This window comes from Sminthopsis crassicaudata, chromosome 1 (genome assembly GCF_048593235.1).
Source record: "Sminthopsis crassicaudata isolate SCR6 chromosome 1, ASM4859323v1, whole genome shotgun sequence".
NCBI lineage: Eukaryota > Metazoa > Chordata > Mammalia > Dasyuromorphia > Dasyuridae > Sminthopsis > Sminthopsis crassicaudata.
The window spans coordinates 199492703-199517601 of record NC_133617.1 but is presented as its reverse complement, the minus strand read 5'-3'; positions in this window follow the sequence as shown (position 1 = coordinate 199517601).

Sequence of the window (24899 nt, the reverse complement as noted above, 5' to 3'; positions counted from 1 at the left end):
TATGTGAGAAACATTTTGCTAGTGGCTGGAAATTCAAAGGCAAAAGATAAAAAATAGTCCCTTCCCTGAAGGAGTTTATCTGGGATAAACTCAGAAAAGGAGTTTATGCTGTTAAACATGTAGTCATCAGAAGGGGCTACTTCACCCTGACCCTATTGACAAAATAGATTCGAATCATTTGAAGCAGTTTTGTGTTCTCTCTAAAAACTCCCTGTTATGATCTAAGGCTCCAGACTCAAGGTTCTAACTCTGAATGTGAATTACAGCATAGTATTTTCATCTTTTTTTGTTTGCTTGCTTGTTTTTCTCTTTCTCATTTTCCCCCTTTTGATCTGATTTTTCTTGTACAGCATGATGAATATGGAAATATGTTTAGAACAATTGCACATGTTTAACCTTTATTGGATTACTTGCTGTCTAGGAGAAGGGAGAATTGGGGAAAGAGGGAAAACGTTTTGGAACATAAGATTTTGCAAGGATGAATGCTAAAAACTATTTTTGCATGTATTTTGAAAAATAAAAAGCTATTATTATTTCTAAAAAAAAATTTAAACTAATAAATTGGGGAGGTTGGGTTGGTGGTGTTTGTTATCTACCTATTTCATAAAGGGATGTGATAGTACCTTAAGATCTTAAGATTAAAGGGCGACCCATACTTTGTGACTGGCAATCCTTCACCACTCTGAGCATCTAAAGTTCATTCATTTTTAAAATTATTATTATAAAGGCCATCCATAGGAAAATTTATAGAGCTGAGGCCAGTTTTCCTTTTTTACACTTAATCCCATTCCACCTCAAGTATCCTTCTCTCTATCAAGGAAGCCAAGAAAACTACACTTTCCCCATAAAGGAACAAAATTGTAATAGCCATTAGACTGTGAGCTCTTTGAGAGCAGGGATTGGTTTGTTTTGTTTTTGCCCTGAGTAGGAGGTGGGGCAGTGATGGTGGGTGTTGGTATTCTTAATGCTGAGCTCAGTACCTGGCATACAGTAGTTAGTTTATAAAATCTATTTGTCTATTAGACAAATGAACATCCTACCAAAGGTGAATATACAATATACAAAAGGTAAATCATACAATAGGTGAATATCATGCAAAAAGATTGGCCCTGAGATTATGTAACAAAATCACCATTTGTTTAATTTAAGAGAGCAATCAAACATTAAAGAATAAGGAAACTGAATAATGGTATCTACAGAGATCTTGGCTGCCTCTTTAGGCCTTCTGGTAAAAAGGCTTATTTGCATCTATTCAGAATCTGCCAATCTTTTTTTTTTTTTTAAACATAATGCCACATTTGATCTAGCAGTCTCTAGGAAATCTCTCTGGGTGGCAAGGTTCTGCAAAGAATACTGAATTACTTTGAATTGTAGATACACTAGGTATATTTGATGGCCTTCATTTGGTTGGCTCTATAGGACTTCTTATTCTCCCCAAGGAATATTTGTTTGGTACTCCAGGCTGACCTGGGAAGGGCAAAGGTCAACCTGCAAGCATTCAATTCAAGTGCTAATATTTTTAGTCTCCATCCGTGGGCCATTTTCTCAATGATTGACAAAGCTGGGACAGGGAGAGAATGTTGCTTTTAGTTCATTAAAATGGTCTAAGGGGAGAGGGAGAGGGGAAGAGAAAAACAGGGCTCCTCTTCCTTTTTCAGAAGTGTTTTTTTCCAGCATTTAATTTTGATTGTTATTAGCCTTCATAACTATATAAAAGAAGTTATTATGTATCATTGGCCTGAGTAGTCCACCATTGAATTCCTGATGCTTGAGGTTCCTCTACTGGCTGGGGGAATTAGGGCAGTGACTCTGGTCCCTAACCGCAGAATCTGCCATCCATCAAGAAGAGCATTGTTTAGTAATGATGGATATGAGACATGACCTTTCCTGGCTTGGTCCCAACTTGGTGAAAGGATCCATCATTCTGACCTTACTCTTTATTTTTCCATTTACTCTTAAAGTCCAACTTGTAACCATGCCCTCCGTTGCCACTTAAAAAACAAAACAAAACATAATAAAGTTTGATGTTTTCCCAGTTCTACATGATCTTTGGGGAATAAGAAAAATGAAACAGGTAGCAAACCCACTTCACCCTATCCCCCCAAAAAACAAACCAAAAACAAAAAACAAAAAAACAGAGATGAGAGCCAAGAGAGAAATGCTTTCAGAGATTTTCAGCTGGCCCACTCCCTAGAGGTTTCATCTGACAATATTTGAGAAACATTTGGGAGGGGAGAGTTCTGTGCTTATTAATACATATTTGTTTGTACAACAATACTTAGCTCCCTACTGATTGTTGGAAAGGGCCCCTGCTTTCATTTCATAAGCTAAGAGAAGCCCGAAATTGCAAAAGCTTGTCAGGGAATCCTAGGTCTGGTTAAGTGGCTTGGCCCAAGAGTAGAATGGCCACCTGCCTGGTCCCTCTCAATACTTGGCAGGCTCTCCCTGAACAAGAAGAATTCAACAGAACTGTTGTACAAGAAAGCCACAGAGCAGCTACAGAGCTGCCCTTTTGCCTCCCCTCAGAATATGCAGAACAGGGTGCGTGCTTCTTTTAGAGTCATTAACACTTGGAGAACAGAGAGCATGATCCAGGGGAAGTAGCACTGACTATGGAGGCAGAGGACTCCAGTTAAGTGCCTGCCTTTTATAACTACATTTGTAACCTTGAGCAAGTCATTTAACTTCCCACAAGTCTCAGTTTCCTCAGTTCTCACATAAAGGACTTGGATAAGGTAACCAAGGAGGTTCCCTTCAGTTCAAGATCTATGTTTCTTGGGGGCAGCTAGGTGGCGCAGTGGATAGAGCACCAGCCTTGAATTCAGGAGGACCTGAGTTCAAATTTGACCTCAGACAAGCCTCTTAACCCTATTTACCTCAGTTTCCTCATCTGTCAAATGAGCTGGAGAAGGAAATGGTCAACCACTCTAATATCTTTGCCAATAAAACCTCAAATGTAGTCATTACAAGTGAGATACAACCAAAAAAAACAGTTGAGCAAATGTGGTTCTGAGAAGAGAGATGAAGTTTCTGGCTAGGGTTAGCTAGACTTCTCTATATATCCTAAAGTGGTCCTCTTCAGATATGAGTTATTACTTATAATAATAACATCCAGGTCTGCTAGATAGCATAGTGAACAGAGCACCTGGTCTGGAATCAGGAAAATCTGAGTTCAAATCTGTCAAATACTTACTAGCTGAGTGACCCTGGGAAAGTCACTTAATAGTGTTTGCCTCAGTTTACTCATCTGTAAGAAAGAAGGAAATGGAAAACTACTCTAATGTCTTTCCCAAGAAAACCACAAATGAAATTATATCAGATATGACCAAACAACAACAAATAATAATTGACATTTATATAGGGATTTACATATACTATCAACAACTTTATGAGATAAATGCTACCACTGTGATTAATCCCATTTTACAAATGAAGAAACTAAGGCTGAGAAATATGGCTTGCCTAGTCAGACAACTAGCCAGTAAGTATAGAAGATGAGATGTAAACCTAGATGTTACTATCAGCAAGCCCAATATTCAGTCTACTATAATACCTTGCTACCCAATCTAGTGTTTGATAAACCCAAAGATACCAACATTAGGGATAAAAATTCATTATTTGAAAAAAACTGTTGGGAAAACTGGAAATTAGTATGCCAGAAATTAGATATGGATCCACATTTAATACCATATACCAAGATAAGATCAAAATGGGTCCATGATTTAGGCATAAAGAATGAGATCATAAATAGATTAGAGGAACAGAGCATAATCTACCTCTCAGACCTGTGGAGGAGGAAGGAATTTATGACCAGAGGAGAACTAGAGATCATTATTGATCACAAAATAGAAGATTTTGATTACATCAAACTAAAAAGTTTCTGTACAAACAATACTAATGCAAACAACATTAGAAGGGAAGTAACAAATTGGGAAAATATTCTTACAGTTAAAGGTTCTGATAAAGGTCTCATTTCCAAAATATATAGAGAACTGACTCTAATTTATAAGAAATCAAACCATTCTCCAATTGATAAATGGTCAAAGGATATGAACAGACAATTCTCAGATAATGAAATTGAAACTATATCCACTCATATGAAAGAGTGTTCCAAATCACTATTGATCAGAGAAATGAAAATTAAGACAACTCAGATATCACTACACACCTGTGAGATTGGCTAAGATGACAGGAACAAATAATGATGAATGTTGGAGGGGATGTGGGAAAACTGGGACACTAATACATTATTGGTGGAGTTGTGAAAGAATCCAGCCATTCTGGAGAGCAATTTGGAACTATGCCCAACAAGTTATCAAACTGTGCATACCCTTTGACCCAGCAGCGCTACTACTGGGCTTATATCCCAAAGAAATACTAAAGAGGGGAAAGAGACATATATGTGCCAAAATGTTTGTGGCAGCCCTTTTCATAGTGGCTAGAAACTGGAAGATGAATGGATGTCCATCAGTTATGGTTGGGTAAATTATGGTATATGAAGGTTATGGAATATTATTGCTCTGTAAGAAATGACCAGCAGGATGAATTCAGAAAGGCTTGGAGAGACTTGCATGAACTGATGCTGAGTGAAATGAGCAGAACCAGAAGATCACTATACACTTCAACAACAATTCTGTATGAAGATGTATTCTGATTGAAGTGGATATCTTCAACATAAAGAAGATCCAACTCACTTCAGCTGATCAATAATGGACAGAAACAACTACACCCAGAGAAGGAACACTGGGAAGTGAATGTAAATTGTTAGCACTACTGTCTATCTACCCAGGTTACTTATACTTTCGGAATCCAATACTTAACGTGCAACAAGAAAATTGGATTTACACACATATATTATATCTAGGTTATACTGTAACATATGTAAAATGTATGAGATTGCCTGTCATCTAGGGGAGGGAGTAGAGGGAAGGAGGGGGAAATCTGGAAAAAATGAATACAAGGGATAATGTTATTAAAAAATTACTCATGCATATATACTGTCAAAAAAATTATAATTATAAAATTAATTTTAAAAATAGGAGAAAAAATAGAAATAATGGGGAAAAAATACCTTGCTACCACTTCTACAGCTATTGGAATCTTGTGTCCTATCTCCCTACTGAAATGGAAGCACCATCAGGGTAGAAACTGTCACATTTTCAGTAAACTTGAAATTATACTGACATGACTGTGTAATCCTGGGCAAGTCACTTAACCCAAATTGTCTTAGGAAAGAAAAGAAGAAAGAAAGAAAGAAGGAAGGAAGGAAGGAAGGAAGGAAGGAAGGAAGGAAGGAAGGAAGGAAGGAAGGAAGGAAGGAAGGAAGGAAGGAAGGAAGGAAGGAAGGAAGGAAGGAAGGAAGGAAGGAAGGAAGGAAGAGAGAGAGAAAGGAAGAAAGAGAGAAAGAAAGAAAGAAAGAGAGAAAGAGAAAGAAAGAGAGAAAGAAAGAAAGAGAGAAACAAAGAAAGAAAGAAAGAGAGAAACAAAGAAAGAGAGAAACAAAGAAAGAAAGAAAGAAAGAAAGAAAGAAAGAAAGAAAAGAAAGAAAGAAAGAAAGAAAGAAAGAAAGAGAGAAAGAAAGAAAGAAAGAGAGAAAGAGAAAGAAAGAGAGAGAGAAAGAGAGAAATAAAAGAAAGAGAAATAGAGAGATAAAAGAAAGAAAGAAAGAAAAAGAGAAAGAAAGAAAGAGAGAGAGAAAGAGAGAAAGAAAGAGAGAGAAAGAAATAGAGAGAGAGGAAAGAAAGAAAGAAAGAAAGAAAGAAAGAAAGAAAGAAAGAAAGAAAGAAAGAAAGAAAGAAAGAAAGAAAGAAAGAAAGAAAGAAAGAAAGAAAGAAAGAAAGAAAAGGAGAGAGAAAGAGAGAGAGAAAGAAAGAAAGAAAGAGAAAGAAAGAGAGAGAGAGAAAGAAAAAAGAAAGAAAAAGAAATTATACTGACATGAGCATGTCTGCTTGATTATTTAGTTTGAGATCCTAATATTAGGGTCTGCCTTCATAATTTTCCCTGATCAAAAGGCATTGTAGGATGCAGAAAGAAAAAGCGCACCCAGGGCTCCAAAGATATCAGCATACAGAGCAGGCACAACAAATTTACTTCATGGGACAGTAGTCCAAAAATAGTCCAAAAAACAATTTTGACATCTTACTAACTTCCCATTTTAGAAATATCAATTTAATTTATCTCAATTAGGGTTTATTAAGTGCCTATTGTGTGCTACAATGAAGGACTTAATATACAAAAATAAAAATGAAACAGTCCCTGCCCTCCAAGGACTTTATATTGCACTATGAAGGAGCAGTATATACATAGATAAATAAATACAAATTTTAATGTTTTGAATGGATCAGATTTCTCCTGTGTAGTAGTAGTATGGTAGTTGGGGTGGTGGTGGGGTGGTGGTAGTAGCAGTAGCAGTAGCAGTAGTAGTAGTAGTAGTAGTAGTAGTAGTAGTAGTAGTAGTAGTAGTAGTAGTAGTAGTAGTTATTGTAGTAGTTGTAGTAGCAGCAGCAGCAGTAGTAGTAACTAGCATTTTTTAGTATTTTAAGGCTTGCAAAACACTTTACACATGTTATCTCATTTGGTCTTCACAACAACCTTGGGAAGCAGATGCTATTCTGATTTCTGTTTTACAGATAAAGAACTGCAGGTGAAAGAGGTTTAAAAACTTGCCCAGAGTCATACAGCTAGTAAGCATTTGAGGTAGGATTTAAACTCAGCTATTCCTGTTTCCAAGTTCAACACAATAGCCATTGCTGAGTAGGGAGCTCTTGGTGAAAAATTTCCTCTACCAATCCTCAGGACCCCCATGTCACAACCATCTCTCTTTGCTAGTAAGTGTCAAGGGGCCTCCTGACTCCAGGATCATTGCTATACCAGCTACCTGAAGACACCCTTTTTTCCAGAGCTAAGACCCAGAACATCAACTGTGCCTTGAGTTTGACAAAACAATAGTCCCTTGCATTCACCTTCTGGATGGACCCTGCTGCAGCTAAATCCCAGAATTGATTTGGACAGCCTCAGATAAGTCCCTCCGTTTAGAGAAGCACTTTCAGGACCCATGTTCTGCTCATGAAATCTGGCCGTGAATACTGTTTTCTTCATATCAACTGTATGTATCAAAATTTAGCCTCATTGCCTTGGGTGTCCCTGGCATGTGTGTCTAGTTTTCCCCCTGCAATGGAATAAAGAAAGCTTTTTGATTATAACCTCTGGATTTTTGGTTTATTTTATTTTATTCTTCAGAGTTAACAGCGGTTACTTAGCCTCTGTGACTCTTTCGTTGTTTATTTTCAGTTTGACACAATAGAGATCAACACTTGCTCTGTACCTTCTGGTCTGTGAGAGGGTTGTTTGGGGTCCTGAGATATCCAGTGATTTGGCTAAGGTGACAGTCAGAATAAGTCAGAGGCAAGTCCTGAACTAGCTTTTCCTGTGTCAAAAGCTAAGTCTATTCACTAGTCAGGTTGCATACAAAACAATTTGCAAGAGAAATGGTGGAGCACCAATACTTTGGGAAATCAGAAAAAGCCTCTACAGGAGGCAGCACTTGAACAAGTGACAAGTGAAGGAGGTGAAGAAAGAGAATCAATGAGCCAGGTTGTAGCAGGGAGGGGTAGCTTATGTACTTTATTTGGCCTTATAGCTTGGCTTAAAGCAAAGATCTGGGTTCAGAGATTCATCAGAATTCTTGATACTCAAGAATCTGATATAAAAAGGAGCCTTATTGTTATGCAATCAGACAGCCCCTTTCTGCCCCCCAAAATCATATACATACAAACTATATAGCAATATAGACAGAGATGTCTCCCCACCAATGTAAGAAAATCACCCAATGTTGAGATGAATAGAAAAAGGGAGAAAAAATATGCTCAAAGTTGGGGCTCAGATAAGGAAATTTCATACCCTGAAAATGGATTTAGGAAAGAATAGGTAATAAGTGTCAAAAGTAGGAGTGGGCATTCCTAATCAGACTCAGATGTGATTTTTAAAAATGTTCTTGGGGTTACTTATTGATAAACAAGATTTGAATGAGAGTTGGACATTGAGAGTTTCTTTATTGGGACCATAAATTGGGAGAGGGTTTGAACTGACTATCTGAAGCAGGAAAAGAGGGGGGTGACTCAGGCTAATGCAGGAGTTTCATCCACTCAGAAACTGCAAACATTAATTCCTCGACATAGGTTAACATAGGTCAGAGTAGTGGAATAAAAACCTGTCTAACTTTGCCTAAATAATTTATGGACATCAGGACACTTAGCCTGAGTGACTCCTTGTTACAGTCCTATCATTATAACTAGAACATCAAACATATACAAATTTCAATAATCACACTAGGGACAAAGATGGGATATATAATGATGTGTGGGTCAGGCTGGCAAAATGACAAGTTTGTGATGGGGAATAATATATAATTGACCTGGAAAAACATGTCAGAGCCAGATTGAAAAGAGTTTAAAATCTCAGATAGTGAATTTTGCATATCTTCCTGGAAGCCATTAAAAGCAACTAAAGCTTTTTGAGCAGGAAACAAAACTGTCAAATCTGTCTTTTAAGAATATTAACTTTTTTCCCTTATAGAAGATAAATTGTAGCACATGTAGACTTCCCCAATAGGCACTCTAATCAACAATTCAAATCCCAGTAGCCAAATAACTGTTTCTTTTATTCAGGGTTCTAGAAAGTTGAATAAAGATATAAGAAGGGATTACATGATTTTAATCCCAAATGTCTTCATGATTGGAGCAGGTCTAAACTGGTTTTCCTGTTGTTGCACCTGAAGCCCAAGCCTGTCATTCTGACCAGAAGCCATCCTTCCCCCTCCTCCAATACCCCCTTAGCCTTCTCTGTGGACTTTGTTATACGAAACAACTTAGGTAACAGCTTCTCAACGCTGTACCTCCCTCCCAAGGGACTCTCTCCCAGTTGAAATATTGATAGATCTTCCGTATCAAATAACCAAATAAAATCAATGAATTTTTTACAAAGAGCTGTTTACAGAGGTGGTACATTAGAGAGAATGCTGATTGTATAGTCTGAGTTTGAATTCTAGCTCTAACATTAGCATGTGTGACCTTCATGTGACATACCTCATCAAGTCACCAAATCACTGTCCCTCTCAATATCCTCATCCATAAAATGAGAGGGTTTAACTAAATGATTTCTAAGGTGCCTTTAGCTATAAAGCTTAGATTTCTTGCAAAGTATCATCCCAAAACAGGTCCATTATGACCAGGAATTCCCTAGTGTAGGAATAAGTATTTTAAGTTCTTAAAACATTGGTCATTTTTACCAGTTGTGGAGTGATGCTTCTTATAGCCAAGTTACATATCTCATTATTCTGACATTTTTTCTCTTTGGCACAGATATAAGAAGATTCCTTGAGATTCCAAAAAAAATTCGTCTCCTAGTCCCCAAGGAAGGATATGGAGATAAATTCCCTGAGAGTCTCTTCTATTGGTTTCATATAGTTCAAACAACATTCTCTAGTAGCAAGTTCATTTATTCTTTGGAAAGTTCCTGAGAAAAGGAGCACATTCCCACACACCATAGCCTCAGAATTCAGTATGATGGAAATGAAGAGTCAATTTGCTGCCAATTCCAAGCATGGACTACTCCCAAGAGTTTTTGTATCTTAAATGACTGTCCTTGGTGTTATAAGCAATTGTTATTCAGGATTATTTTCATGCAAAGAATGGCTTTTTAAAAAAAATTCCAAAACACCCTGCTTTTTAAGTATAATAATATCTAATTCCCTACTTACCAGAAAAGACCTTGTCAAAATTCTCCCAAAGATTTGTAATGTGCTAGTCTCTACTTTAATATCTGCAGCTGTTAAGTTTAAAAACTTCTCTTCCTCATTTCCAGTTTGTTCACATCAGGGAAACCTTGGTTCTCCCCCAAATTTTCATGGCTGTTTGAATAGAAAGTACTTTGATATATTCAGACAAAATAATTAAAACAAGAAAGTGAAAAATCCAGCATTTTTCACTTGAATTTTGTTCTTTCATATAAGGACTCTCTTCATACTAAGACTCTAGTAAAAATGTTTATACCCCAGTTTCCTAAACTATTAAGTCACAGAGGGATAGTCCTAGACAAAATGCAAAAGAGTTTGTCTCCAAACAGCAACTGGAATTTCTAGTCAGGAAGGAATCTATCTAGAATATGGGAGGGCCTCTGGATCCCACATCTGGGAGAAGAGATGTTAAACTTCACCTTCATGGCAATCCTGATGGATTTCTACAAAGCCCCTTGAAGACATGGAGGAGTTGGGAAGTGGGAGGAGAGCGAAGGGAGTAGAAGGGAGAAAGAGCAGAAGAAAAAGGGAGGATGACAGCCCCCAGGGTGTCAAGCCCAACAAAACAGACTACTCTCAACCCTTCCCTTTCCCCAATGATATCTAGGAGGGAGGCACAGAGAGTGGCAGAATGAGTGCAGCCTTGTCCCTTTGATGCCACAAGAATATGAAGGAGAAAAGGCAGACCCAAAGGTCCAGGTCCTAATGGGAATAAATCCCAGAGAGAAAGTGGGGGCAATTGTTGCAGTTTCATGGCTAAGAATACAAGGGTAGCATAGAAGATGGATCCTTTAATTTATGTCCCCAAGTCTTCCCTTCCCCTTGGTGTCTCCTACCTGCAATCCAAATTCCTTTGCTGCCTTCCCTCTCCCTGATGTTGCTATGGCAACCTCTCTCCTTGTCCTGTGGAAATGTTTTCTGATACTAAAGCTTTTGAAGCAATTCTAGCTATAGCTGCATGTTAAAAGCTGTAAGGAATGTTTCTGCCTTAGAAATTTATGCTTTGTCCAAGACTTGCTAGATACTGTCACAGAGTGCATATAATGATAATCATTTCCACACTTCCCAGGTAAATATAAGTATAAACTTTGGAATAGAATCTTTTTTTGATGAGATAACTACTACATAATATAAATGCAAAGCAGTTCACCTATGCTACAACTTTGCTTCAGAAAAGCTTTGCTATGAAATTTGGATGTACTAGCAATTGTGTTTATTGTTCTGCTAGGTCTGAGGAACTAAGAAAGTAGGCTTCAGGTCTTCAAAGCTGAAAAATTAGGCTTAGATAGTTGGAAACTCCACTCATGTTCAACAAGTGATTTGAGAAACAGATGGATAATGCCTTTAGTGGTAGAGCAATTTTTATATTTATCCAAAGCTAGTAGTTTAATATCTGGTGATTGATAACTAGAGGATAAAATGGCATTCTCTTAAGTCTCAGAGACTGAGGCAAAAATCTATTTGCTTTAGCCTAAATCAAACTCTGTTTTAAAATATATTTGACCGTCTCCTATGTACTATCTCCCAAATCTCTCCTGAACCCAACTCTGTCAGGTCTGTCTATCTCATTTCTTCACTTTTTCTTCTTTATTTCCTTCAACTACCTTCCACCCCATCTACAACCAGTATCAGCTTACCCACAAACACTTCTACTCTTTCTATATGCTAAATTCAGTTAGTAGAAAAACAAATTGAATAAATAAATTCACATTGTAATAGTTATAAAACTAGCATCTTAATATTAATATTAAGAATATTTGCTTTTTTGAGAGACTTCAATTTTATTTCAAATGAGTCTCTAATAGATAGAACTTGACACAATAGTGGGAAGATATTTTAGGAAAGGGTCCCTAAGTTGTTATATCTTTGGGGTTGTTGTTTGGTTGTGTCCCCAGGACTATAGCATGTCACTCTCTTCTATGCTCCATTATCTCTTGCAGTCTGTCCAAATTCAAATTCATTATCTATCCATCTCATCCTCTGCCATCTCCTTTTCTTTTTGCTTTCAATCTTTCCCAACATCAGGGTCTTTACCAATGAGTCCTGTCTTCTTATATGGCCAAAGAATGTAAGTTTCAGCTTCAAGTGAATGATCTGAATTAAGTTTTCATAGATTTGATCACTCTGCTGTCCAAGAGACTCTCAAGGGACTCACTAACACCACAATTTGAAAACATTAATCCTGTGGCACTTAGTTTTCCTTGTAGTTCAATTCTCATAACCATACATTGCTACTGGAAAAACTATAGCTTTGACTATACAAACAATAGTTACTCTTTCTATGCATTAAATGCTGCCCTTTCTCTGCTATCCTGCAGACTTTGAAGCAACTTTGAGAGAAAATTAAGTTTTATTCTTTGGTCTATAGATAAGACCACAAGAACCACAGACAGATGAAAAAGAATTCATTTGAAAAGACCTTCAGGAAAAAAGATGTTATTATCTATTCTAATACTTGGCAACCATCAGTCCTTAGTGGGAGAGCAACTGATGTCAAGAAGACATTTCAAACCTGCCTCAGGCTCAGATGTATGATGCTCAGCAAATCATTTGAGCTCAATTTGCCTCCGTTCCTTATCTGTGAAATAGACTTGATAATAATAGCACCTACTTCTCAAGATGATTGTGAAGATCAAGAGAGATAATATTTGTAAAGTACTTTACAAACCTTAAAGTTCTATATAAATGCCACTTTTTTATTATTATCATATTAAATTATTCTTCCTTACACTCAATTTTATTATTTCATTTTTCAGGTTGTGTTTCCTCATGATCTTTCTTCCATATGTGAGCATAAAGACCAGCTGGGTCACTACTGTCTAACATACGCTATTACTAGGCTTATATCCCAAGGAAATACTAAAGAAGGGAAAGGGACCTGTATGTGCCAAAATGTTTATGGCAGCCCTTTTCATAGTGGCTAGAAACTGGAAAATGAATGGATGTCCATCAATTGGAGAATGGTTGGGTAAATTATGGTATATGAATGTTATGGAATATTATTGTTTTATAAGAAATGACCAACAGGAGGAATACAGAGAGGCTTGGAAAGACTTACATCAATTGATGCTGAGTGAAATGAGCAGAACTAAGGGATCATTATACACTTCAACAATGATACTGTATGAGGATGTATGCTGATGGAAGTGGTTATCTTCAACATAGAGAAGAGCTAATCCAATTCCAATTGATCAATGATGGACAGAATCAGCTACACCCAGAAAAGGAACACTGGGAAATGAGTGTAAACTGTGAGCATTTTTTTTGTTGTTGTTTTTCTTCCCAGATTATTTTTACCTTCCGAATACAATTCTTCCTTTGCAACAACAACAACAAAATTCGGTTCTGCACATATATATTGTACCTAGGATATACTATAAGATATTTAATATGTATGGGAATACCTGCCATCTAGGGGAGGGGGTGGAGAGGAGGGGAAAAATTTGGAACAGAATTGAGTACAAGGGGTAATGTTGTAAAAAAAAAAAAAAAAAAAAAAGAAAAAAGAAAAGAAAAGAAAAATTACCTATGCATATGTACTGTCAAAAAAATGTTATAATTATAAAATTTCTTTCTTTCTTTTTTTTTTTTAAATGAGGCTGGGGTTAAGTGACTTGCCCAGGGTCACACAGCTAGGAAGTGTTAAGTGTCTGAGATCAGATTTGAACTTAGGTTCTCCTGAATAGAGCTGGTGCTCTATCCACTGTGCCACCTAGCTGCCCCCTATAATTATAAAATAAAAAAAAAAAAGTTTAACATACACTCAAAGATTACTGCTAAATTGTCCCTCAGGCTTTTCTTTTTTTTTTTCCACTTTATTTTATTTTTCAGTAAATAAGCATTTCTTTCTTTTTCCTCCCACACTCTCGCAATTTAAAAGAAAAATAATCCTTTTAACAATCCCCATTTTGTCCAGACTGAAAATTATATCACTCATTTTTCAGGCTTATTTTCTTCAAATTGAGTAAACTCATATCCTTTTCTTCTTCATTCATTTCACTTGTTTTTTTTTGTCTATCAACAAGAATTTATTAAGGGCTTATCATATGCTATTCAGTCAATAAATCTTTATTAAGCATTTGTGTGCCAGATATTTTACTAATTGCTAGTAATGAAAAGAAAGGTAAAGATATGATCTCTACTCTCAAGAAACTCACAATCTAATAACATACAAACAAGTTTGTAGATGCAAGGCACATACAGTGTGAATGGGAGATGGTTGTAGACATGGACAGAGAAAGGCTTATTGCATAAGGAAGGAGCAGAGTTAAGTCTTGAAGGAAGTCAGGAGGCAGATAGCCAGGGGAAAGGAAATAGAATGTCACCTTTGAGTAACAGCAAGAAAGCCAGTGTCATTGAATCTTAGAGAACAATATAAGAATAGAAAGGTAGTAAGTAAAAAGATTGTGAAGGGCTTTAAAAGCCAAAGAAAGGAAAATATTGTTTGATCCTGAAGGTAATAGGGAGCTGCTGCAATTAATGAATAGAGGGCAACATGATCAGAAATACATTTTAGGAAGATCATTTTGGAAACTTAGTGGAGGATATACTGAATTAGGGAGAGCCTTGAGGCAGGAAGACAAATCAGGAGTAAAGTGAAAAGAGCTTCACCTGAAATTAAGAAGACCTGAATTCAAATCTAGTCCCAGATACTAACTAGTTTTGTAATCCTAGGCAAGTTTTTTAATCACCATCTGCCTAAATTTCTCCATATGTAAAATGAGGTTGTTAGGATGAAATGAAATGATAATTGTAAAGTATTTAGACTATGTCTGGCACAAAATAAGTGCTATATCAATATTGGCATTATTATTACTCAACAAGTTCAGCCCTTAGGTGATGGAGTTCTGTACTTACACACTTTATTCTACTTTTTTGTGACTTTTACCTTTCTACCCATTGTTCCTAATTCTATACTGTAAGGCCAAGTTGTACCAATATAATCTTTTTTCCACATAGCTGATCTTCAAATACTTGTCTTCCTAAGGCTTTTTTTGTTCTCTGTATCATATCATATTATTTCTGACTCTCCAAACACTCCTTCAGTGATGTCCTTGAGCATTGCCTCCATTTGCTAAGGGTCAACAGTTATCATGTCTGCTCCTAAAGAATAATATGGTTGCCCATACCTATGATATTTCTGACTTTAATTATCTAACTACATATAGTTGCCCTCTTGATAATAGTTACTTCATTACTGAGAGCTGGGTTTCATAAATCTTTTTCCATATGTTCACAGAACCTTGTCAGTTAAAATACTCTACCCACAAATAAGCTTTAAGTTCTAAAAATGTTTGAAAACTAAGATCTCTTTAAGTCTTTGAGAATCCAACAAAGCACCTCCCATATAAGATAAAAGCAGGATAAATTTTCATTTGTGTTATTAAGAAGAATTTATTTAAACTAATGTCATTGCCAAAAAGAAATTAAGTTCATTTGTGCAGATGAATCACCTAGCCTAGGCTCCTAGATTCATGCTATTTCCTATAATGCCCTCCCTCCTTCATGTCTCTATCAGAGATACAGTAAAGATTACTGAATTTAGAATTAGTGGACCTTGTTACGAATCCAGCTCCCCACCTTTGTGACTTCAGGACAGTTTCCTTCTCAGAGTCCTAATTTCCTCATCTAACCTGAGAGTTGGACTAGATTACCTCTGAGATCCTTTCCAGCTAAAAATCCAAAATCCTATGATATGTTGCTGACTTCCTCCTGTGATCCCCTCAGTTGGAATTTATTACTCCTTCATATTTTATATTCTTTTCATGCACTAATATATTTACTCATTATGTTTGATTGTACATTTTATTCCTCTTACTGTAAGGTCCTATTACTAATATTAAAATATTATAATACATTTATAAGGTACTATCCTATTTATAAAGCTCTTTAAGAGCAAGAAATACCTTATTTATCATTGTATCTCCAGTACCTAATAGAATGGAGTCTGATAAATGAACAATTACCAAATGCTTTGCTATTATTTCTAAAATGGATTCAAACCACATTATATTAGGTCTTTTGGCAGGTATCATATTAAGCTTCTGCTCTTTCTTTTCCAAAGTACTACAAAGAAAGTCTTTCATGACTATTCAAATCCCAATATCTTCTATTTCATATTTGCATATTTATTCTTTCCCAAACTAGCCATTCTGTGAGGATCTCAGATTAATCTTATTTATTGATTTCCATCCATTTCACCAAATGAATAAAATGTCACAATGTCAATTCTAATTTCCAAAACTGGCAACAATTGAGGGAAGTACTTTCTTCAGATCAATATCTCCTCCCAATCTGACACTGAATTATTAATAACTATTTGGTGTATGATTTCTTTATAAAATATGACAAGTCAATGGAACTAAAATAGGTGGATATTAAGTTGGCCATTTTCTCTGAGAAAAGGTTATATGGCCTAAAATCAAATATGGGACCCAAGAGAGAATATGCTATTTATTTGCTGCATTTCTATTATCCTATTAAGTTTGTTATCCCGTTGCAGAAAGAAATCAAATCTATCTGGCTGAATTTGTTCAGATAAATCATACTACCAACTATTTATCATCACATTTTTTTTCCTCAATGGTTTTAGATTGAATACTTTGCTAGTCATACCAATAATTTACCAAGCTTATTAGAAGTCATTTACAGTTCTAAGAATGTCTTGCTAGAATCCCCTCTTAATACATGGAAAAGATAGTAAATTTGTTCTAAAGTTGAAATTCCAGTATTCTAATATGATTTTCAGTAGTATAGCCAGGACTAATTATAAAGGAAATATAGCTTGGTAAAAGATAAGCAAGAGGTATATCAGTGTGATACCAGAGAAACTGAGGCAAACAGAGATTGGCTTTTAATCTTTAATGTAGAGTTTAAGCTAGCTAACCAGATAGGACTCTTGTCCAAAGCATTCAGTTCAAGCCAAGGCAGGGAACTTATATTAGGGTTTTAGCTAATTACGGTTTGCAAACAGAATAAATAACCTGACTATACAATCTTTTAGGGGAAACAAAGTCAGATGGGGGGGGGGGATCACTGGGAGGATGGACAAGTCATAATTCCAGGAAAGGATCATAACTTAATCTTGACAGCAGAGGGGTCAAGATAAAAAGATTGAGGGCAGGTGACAGTGAGAAATGGGGCAATACCCAAAAGGAAGGGGAATTATTCCAGCAAGGTTTGAGATAATGCATCTGGAGTTTATGACACAATGGTATACAAAGGCAGTCAGAGCTTCAAGGTTTTTCCTAAGCTCTTTTTTAAAACTCATTTTCCAGTCCTAATAGCAAGGAAGTGGGGAGGGGGAGAACTATGATTTTTTTATTCAGGGCTCAACACCAGCTGGCTTCCAATTGTTTAGTTTTCAGTTCAAGGATTTATACCTTACAAATCAGCAAATACCACCCAGGACTTTATTTTTTGTTTTGCTGATCATTTAGACTTAAGAAAGTGATGGAGAAAATGTTAATGATGCAGATAAAATTTAAAACTGTGTCATGGATACACTTAATTCTCCTGGAAAACATTTACCAGGCCACTGCTGGATAGAAGACTCATTAAACTGGAGAAATATAGGAGACCTAACCCTAAAAATTTTTGTCCCACCTTATTATCCCAATATTAAAAGAAACTGAGTTCATTTGGAAAATTGTTTCCCATTTCAAGGTCCCAGTTTAAGCTCTAAAATAAGAAGGCTGAATTAGGTGACTTCTGACATGCCTTTTAGCTTTTGTTCATATAACTTAATCTTATAACAATAACATAATCTTATAATATAAGATTATAATATATGATAATATATTATAATGTCTTATAATAATTTAACTTAATAACCTAATTCATTTTATAGATGAGAAAACTGAGAACCAGAGATGAGATGATATTTAAGATCCCTTCCAGGAGATCTTAATTCTGTGATTCTAAATACATCACTGTGACTTCCATTTCCCCTAACAATGATCCTCTTTTTTCTTCAATCCCAAGGACCTAGTCTATGTCCCATTCTTTCTTATTTTTAGTTTCATAAATTCAACAAATACTTAGAGTTTTTCATAAAGAGATAGTGGTTTAAAGTGTGTATAGAGCTATTAGAACTTTGAAAGGGGCCTCCCTTAAAGAAGGAGGAGGAGGAAGGCTAGAAAGACCAATCCTGTTATGCCCCAATTTTTTTTTTCCTTCTCCTAACCTTCTATTCATGACTATGCTGCTGTAAAGAAAGGTTCTCCCAGGGCATCCTCCAAACACTCAAGTCCATCAAATTGCACACCAGTAAAAACATGTCAACAGCCACCTCTGAATAGTTGCCAACCTGCCTGTGTAGATTGTCTTTTCCCTGAGGAGGACTTATTAATTTTTTTAAAATCCCCAAACTAAGATGTAACTTCTGTGCCTGAAGTTAATCTATTTTAGCAGAAATTTTAGGGCATCAGGAGAGAAGCTGAGCTTTCTTCTGCTTCAGAGACTCCACAAATTTTCCTGCAATTGGACTGGTTCATTAAGATAACATGATGCACTTGCTTTTACCCTTAAATTTAACTAAGAAAACACAGCTGCTTTCTCTCAGTGTGGTCAAACTTGGGAGAATCCCCCATTCACCAGCTCCTCAGAGTCCCAGACTTATAAGTTCCAAATAAAAGCCAAATCAGAACTTAATATAACCTCGAATGAGTGTCTGGAAACACTAGCAGCAGCTGTCTCCTTAGGCCACTGCCAATGGCCCAGAAATTAGCTACACCATTGACCCTAAGTTGAATATTCCTCCTCCACCCACCCATGAAGTGTCCAAGTCACAATATGGTGCTTCCTGTGCTCTACTGAACCACTCCCATAAAATGACCCCATTGGGAAAGATCAGAATACCAGGAAGAATTAAAGAAAAGGGTAACCAAGTCATCCAAGTCATAAAGGTATGGCCAAGTCACAGATGTGCATACACACATTTCCAAGAGAATCTTTAAAATAAAAACAATACTAATATAAGGGTAATCTTCCATTTATTCAAACTTGAAGAATAGTGGTAGGGAATAAGCAGAGTTGTTTTTTTTTTTTTCCTAATTCCTCATTCAGGCCAGGGAGATGAAGGGAAAATATGACCCATATATACTGGCAACTCTGAAATTTTTCATCAATCTACCTTTTTTCATTGTCTTCTTCTCTTCATTATGGGAATCATAATTCCATAGACAGCTGAAAGCAATCTTAGAGGCCTGTTTTATCTAAAGGGAAACTGAAGTCCACAGAGGGCAAATGCTTGCCCAAATCACTTAGAAATAAGACTCAGAGTCAGGCTACAAATGCCTCATGTATATTTTTGTTTTCTTTTGTTTTTAAAATAACTACAGTCTCTTGAAATCTATCATTAAAAATTTCACAAGTCCAAAATAGTATCCAAATCTGTGGTCAGTTTTGCAAAAAAGAGAATCAGCATTTCTGACCTCAACCAGAAACTGGCCTTACCACTGTGGAAAGGACTAAGATGTTTAAGATATACATATTTTTCTTTCACTATATAGACTATAGACCTCCTTTCTTTGTTATAACTGTTCTTCCTCTCTCCTCTTCCCCTCCAACTCAAAAAATCTGAGATTGACTCCACACCTGTCAGATTGGCTAATATGATAGGAAAAGACAATAATGAATATTGGAGGGCATGTGGGAAAACTGGGACACTGATACATTGTTGATGGAGTTGTAAACTTATCCAACCATTCTGGAGAACAATTTGTAACTATGCCCAAAGGGCTATTAAACTGTACATATCCTTTGATCCATCAGTGTTTCTACCTGGCTTGTATCCCAAAGAAATAGTAAAGAAGAAAAAGGGACCCACATGTGTAAAAATGTTTGTGGCAGCCCTCTTTGTAGTGGTAAGAAACTGGAAACTGAATGGATGCCCATCAATTGGAGAATGGTTAGGTAAATTGTGGTATGTGAATGATATGGAATATTATTGTTCTATAAGAAATGACCAACAGGATGAATACAGAGAGGCTTGGAGAGACTTACATGAACTGATGCTAAGTGAAATGAGCAGAACCAGGAGATCCTTGTACATGGCAACATCAATATTATAGGACGATCAGTTCTGATGGTCCTGGCTCTCCTCAACAATGAGATGATTGATGCCACTTCCAATGATCTTGTGATGAAGAGAGCCATCTGCACTCAAAGAGAGGACTGTGGGAACTGAATTTTCACTCTTTTTTGTTATCTGCTTGCATCATTTTTTGATCTGATTTTTTTTGTGCAAATGATAATTGTATAAATATGTATACATATATTGGGAATAAATCTGAGGTTGTTACCACAAAAAACCTTGAAGACACAAAGACGGTATCAGAAAATAAAGCTGAAATTGATCTCAATGGTCTAAGTTAACACACCTGAGCCAAAAACAAGAATGTCACAAATTCAAAGACAAGAACTGAAAAATGAGTAATCAGCTCTAATCGTCCAAGCTTCTATCAAACTGTTAATATTATCTGTGCTGGCCTTCATACAAACTATTATTCAATAATATAAACTCTCAGTTCTTGAATGAATTCCCCCCCATAAAGAATGACATTAATGTGGCACAGATCTTATTCCAAAAATTCCTGTAATGTAATTGGGATAAGAAAGTAGAACAGATCTGCTTCCTAACCCACAAAACAATTCTGTACTAGCAAGTGCATGGATCAAAATAACCTCCTCCTGTTTTTGTAAATTGTTCTCTAAAAGGGCTTGGCAGGGACTCATTAAATCGAACAATGCTGAATAAGTTATCTAAGGAGGCAGTAGAAACTGCTTTCACTGATTCTTTAAGAAGACTGATTTTGATCCTTACCTGTCCCAGAAAGCTGTTGGTTCTGCTCAAACAGCAAAAGGGATGGTTTCTGAAAAGATTTTGCTATGATAATTCAGATGGGTGGAGTTAAGACTAGAAGTTATGCTTAGGGCAGAGTAAAAGCTTCTGCTTATACTATTTTTTAATAGAAATTAAACAGGAGAATGTAAAGAAAGATAATATCTGCATCCACAGAAAGAACTGATAAATAAATTATGTATACAATGATTTACATATTTGTGTCTCACAGTAATCATCTCTAGGGCAGGGGGAGGGAAACAAAAAAAAAAAGGAAAAAAAGCTACATGATAACTTTATTATATATTATATATCATATATAATATATAATTATATATTTAGAAGAAATGGCAACTTGCACATAATAGATTTGCAGTTTCTTTCATCATAGTTGCCTCCTTTGTAAAATAAGGATAATAATTCTTGTGCTCCCCATGTGCTGAGGTCAATTACCTGAGAAAGGCATTGTAAACTTTGAAGTTCTATATAAATATTCTAAATAAACATGTCAAAGGCAGTATTGCATAATGCTTAGAGAGCTGGCCTCAAAGCCATGAAGATTTGGATCTAAGTAGTATTTAGCAATATACCTCTCATGGATACTGGCTTTGCAATCCTGAGCAAGTCATATAATTTCTTATTATTCTAGGTGACTCCTAAGACTACTGGTTGCTGGGGCAGCTAGGTGGCTCAGTGGATAGAGCACCAGCCTTGAATTCAGGAGGACCCAAGTTCAAATCTGGTCTCAGACACTTAACACTTCCTAGCTGTGTGATCCTGGGCAAGCCACTTGACCCCAGCCTCAGGGGGGAAAAAACAATGGGGTGGGAAATATGCATATGAAATCATGTAAAAACATTTCCACATCCCCTCAAGAAAGCAAAAATATTATACTTAAATTTATACTTCGAACTCATTAGTTTTTAATTAATTTTTAATTTTTGCTGAGGCATTTGGGGTTAAGTGATTTGCTCAGGGTTACACAGCTAGGAAGTATTAAGTGTCTGAGACCAGATTTGAACTTGGGCCCTCCTGAATTCAAGGCTGGTGCTCTATCCACTGCACCACCTAGCTCCTCAGATTTCACATGCATATTATAACATTTTGCCTGCCTTTTCATAAGTGCGGGAGGAATTGGAGAGAGGGAGAGAATTTGGGATTCAAAATTATCTTTAAAAGAATATTAAAATAAATAATATATTTTAGGTGTGTGTTATACAGGGTTTTAATTAGCATCTCTCTTTTTAAGGAAAGTAATAGGCTGTTAAGTTTCCTTAGGCACTATATGCAGATCTAGACATATAACTAAAACAGTTTTGATAGTAGGATACTTGGGAATAAATATTAATATTCCTGTTTTTCCATGAAAAGCAAACAGCTTAACTATTGCTGTCAGAGGAGATGAATCGGTAGTTTTACTATTCCAAGAACTTGCTGTCACTTCAATTAAACCATACAACAGCTTCTTTTCTTTTCTTTTTTTAAAGCTAGATTTTACCATTTGGAATTTGAAGAGGAAAAAAAATTTCTTTATTTTGATGTAAGTTAAGAGAGAAAATAATTATGGGTGGGTGATGTAGCATTTAAATAAAATAGGTATCAGCCATTCTTCTGAAGGTCAACTGTTTCACATCTTCCATGAATATAAGGATGGGAATTGCGTGTGTCAGCCAGCCATTAGCTAATCAAATCCTTGGAGGCTACAGACTTTATATGGGATGAGGCAATTTGGAAACCAAATGCACTTGAGAGCTAGGGGTGGAAAGGAGGTGATATGGAAGAGGTGATGACTTAAAAAACAAAATTCAAGCTTGCACTTGGATTCAGGAAGATTCTCTGTTTTCTCACTGTGGAAAGCCTGGTCCAAAGGGGATGATCACAGAAAACAAGGAAGGGACTGTTTCCAGATTGTTTATGATTCTAACCACAGAAAGAACAGCAGGGGGTAGGAAAATTAGAGGCATTTGAAGTTAGCTGTGGCCTTGAAGAAATGTATTTTGAAAACTAACCTCAGCAACATGAGCTTTTGGAAGTGATTATAGATGGCACTGAAGGCCATGCTTAAGTGTCTGTCACTACAATTTAGCATGCATATGGAGAACAAAACATTTTCATGTTAGAGAAAGACCTGAACCACTTCAAAAATGGAAAACCTCCTGATCATTCAGAGGCACAGACAAATCAAACATATGTACTTTGTTCTTCAGAGACCTAGGTAGAAATGCAGCATGATACTTCAAAGCAATGTATTTTTAAAGTTATACATCATCAGATTCAGTAACTTTTCCATACCAAAACTTTCATGAGAATAATTTGCTTATGGAGAGTAACCCTTGCTAAGTTTTTCAAGTCTACAGATCCATTCTTGGTAATGTCTTATAACACATCCTTTATCCCTTTAGGATTAGGCCAGTAGCCACAAAGGAAATAGTAAATAACTTTGATTCAGGTGAAGGATGTCTGAAATTTTCAGCACGAATCCTCCCTCGGTCCTGTTCACTCCTCTTCATTGTTATTCAGCTTGTGATTACTTCTTTTGGTTGAAGATATTCACAATTTCCTCTGCTGTCCCTAGTAAAGTAGCAGCTATTGATTTTCCTTCCACCTAAGAAAAGCTTCTTTTTTAGATGTAATCAAACTCAGCCCTAGTTTGCTGGCAGATTCCTCCTAATGGTACTCCAAAGCAACTGATTTGCTATCTGTGTCAGAAGTGGCTATTTGTATAACAATCAGATTATTGAGGTTGGGAAAAGGGGACCCCAAAAGTTGGGGGGTCCCAAACCAGTGTCAAGAGGTTTCAAAAGAATTTGCAGGCTTGAACCCATCTCCTAGTCAAGGGGCAAAGTTTTATTGTAATAGTAATTGTAACACCATTGCAAAGCTCTTTTGAATTTCTAGAAAGAAATGAGCAGAGAAACAGAAGCAAGGAGAGGCATTTATCCAGCTTTTATCATTGATATGCTAATTCTATGGCTCATAGGTAAGAAGAAATTTGGTTCTCATTAACCAGATTATTACTGACAAGATTATCAGTCAGCAATGAATTGAGTAGTGTTATTCACTGTTGTCTCAGAAGTTTGATCTGTGGGAGTTTCCTGAGGCCAGAAGCTTTTAAGGAGTGGTCAGAATCAGACAGATTGGGTGTGGGAGTTTCCTGAGGCAGAAAATCTAGAATCACTGACTTATTGCCAGAACAGAAGCCTCCCTAAAATCAAGGGACCACAAAATCACATCACATTAAGATGACTAATTATACAGCCATTCTGTGAATAAAGTTACAGTACCATGTAAAACTACTACAGACCAAGCTTCTCAAATTCCCCTCCAAAAAACTTTAAAATTTAAATGCCTCAGAATGAATTTAAACAACTTAAAAGATTACAGAAAAGGTCAGTTTCTCCAGGATGAGAGTACAGAACAAGACAGCAAAATAATAGCAGGACTGAGGGGATAACTGGATCTGCAGTAGTGCCTCAGACCAAAGATGACAAGGGGATCAAACATCTTGACAGAAGATTACAAGGGACCTTTTTCTGGCATTAGATGCAGGACTCTGTTATATTGCCCACATTCGGTTCTGAATATTAGTCCCAGAGATAGGAGGAGCAGTAGCACCTGTGGCCACAGGGTAACAGGGACTCTTTCCAACCCAGAAAAAAATGCTTATGGTTATTCATAGACAAGAATACAGGCCAAGAGAGCAGTGATCACACCTCTCCTTGGATTATACTACTTTGGAAAAACTAAAAACTTATAGACTTTCAGAATTAGCCCTGAAAACAGTAACACAAAAACCCTGAAATTTGGAACAGTGCTCCCACCACCTCAAGAGTAGAGCTATATACTAAGCCTCAAAGAAAAATATGAATTGGTCTTAGGCCCAAAAAAGATTCCTAGAAGAACTCAAAAAGGATTTTTAAAATCAAATAAGAGAGAGGAAAAATGGGGAAAAGAAATGAGAGCAATGTAAGAAAATCATAAAAAAAAAAAGAGTCAACAGATTGGTAAAGGAGGTACACTTATACACACACACACACACACACACACACACACACACACACACACACACACACACACACACACAATACTGAAGAAAATAGCATCTTAAAAAATTGGCCAAATGGTAAAAGAGGCACAAAGTTGCACTGCAGAGAAATACTCTTTAAAAAGCAGAATTGGCCAAATAGAAAAAGAGGTACAAAAGCTCACTAAAGAAAATAAATGGCTTAAAAATTAGAAGTAGGCAAGTGGAAGCTGATAACT